This window comes from Orycteropus afer, unplaced genomic scaffold, assembly GCF_000298275.1.
Source record: "Orycteropus afer afer isolate SDZICR_OR568_19922 unplaced genomic scaffold, OryAfe1.0 scaffold00595, whole genome shotgun sequence".
In the NCBI taxonomy this organism is placed as follows: domain Eukaryota; kingdom Metazoa; phylum Chordata; class Mammalia; order Tubulidentata; family Orycteropodidae; genus Orycteropus; species Orycteropus afer.
This window is the reverse complement of record NW_006922182.1, coordinates 1,537,843-1,539,188: the sequence shown is the minus strand read 5'-3', so window position 1 is coordinate 1,539,188 and position 1,346 is coordinate 1,537,843.

Below are 1,346 nucleotides of genomic sequence, written 5' to 3'. Positions count from 1 at the left end.
GACCAAAGACAAGATAGATGATTTATGGGATGACATTACGGACATCATACATGAAAAAAACAAAAGGTCATTAAAAAGACAGGAATAAAGAAAAGACCAAAATGGATGTCAGAAGAAACTCTGAAACTTGCTCTTGAATGGAGAGTAGCTAAAAAAAAAAAAAAGAAGAAGAAGAAATGATGAAATAAAAGAGTGAACAGAAGACTTCAAAGGGCAGCTCAAAAAGGCAAAATGAAGTACTATAATGGAATTTGCAAAGACCTGGAATTTGAAAAACAAAAATAGAAGAACACACTTGACACATCTCAAGCTGAAAGAACCAAAAATAATAAATAAATAAATAAATAAATGATAACATTTAAGCTTTGAGTTACAATATTAAAGGATTCTATGGGTACGGTATTCAATGATGCAGGAAGAATCAAAGAACATGGAAGGAATACACATAGTATAAAAAACAGTTGGCTGATGTTAAACCATTTCAGTAGTTAGCAGATGATCAAGAGGAAGAAGTCATACATTAAGTGCATTAAGTGAAGGAATTAGCAAAAAAAAAAAAGACTTCAGTAATTGACATAATACCCATTGAGATGTTTCAGGAAATAGATGCAGCACTGGAGGTGCTCACTCATTTATGCTAAGAAATTTGGAAGAGAGCTACCTGACCATATTTCTATCCATTCCAAAGAAAGGCGATGCAACAGAATTCAGAAATACTTGAATAATATCGCTAATATCACACACAAGTGAAATTTTGCTGAAGATAATTCAAAAATGGTTGCAGCATTACATTGATGGGGGCTGCTAGAAATTCAAGCTGGATTCAGAAGTTGGGGTGTAATGAAGGATATCACGTCTGATGTCAGGTGGATCTTGGCTGAAAGCAAAGAATAGAAGATACATATTTACGTGTGTTTTGTTGACTATGCAGAGGTATTCAACTATGTGGATCATAGTGAAATATGGATAAAATTACAAAGAATGGGAATTCCAGATCATCTAACTGTGCTCATGAAGAACATGTACATAGAACAAGAGACATCATTCAAACAGAACGAAGGGGTATCTAATGGTTTAAAATCAGTAAAGGTGTATGTCAGAGTTGTAGTCTTTCAACATACTTATTCAATCTCTGAACTGAACAAAGAATCTGTGAAGGTGGACTATATGAAGAAGAAAACAGCATCAGGATTGGAGGAAGATTCATTAACAAACTGAGATATGCAGATAACACAACCTTGCTTGCTGTAATTGCAGAAGATTTGAGGCATTTGTTGATAAAGATTAGAGACAGCATTCTATACTATGGATTACACCTTAACATGGAAAAAAAAAAAAAAAAAAAA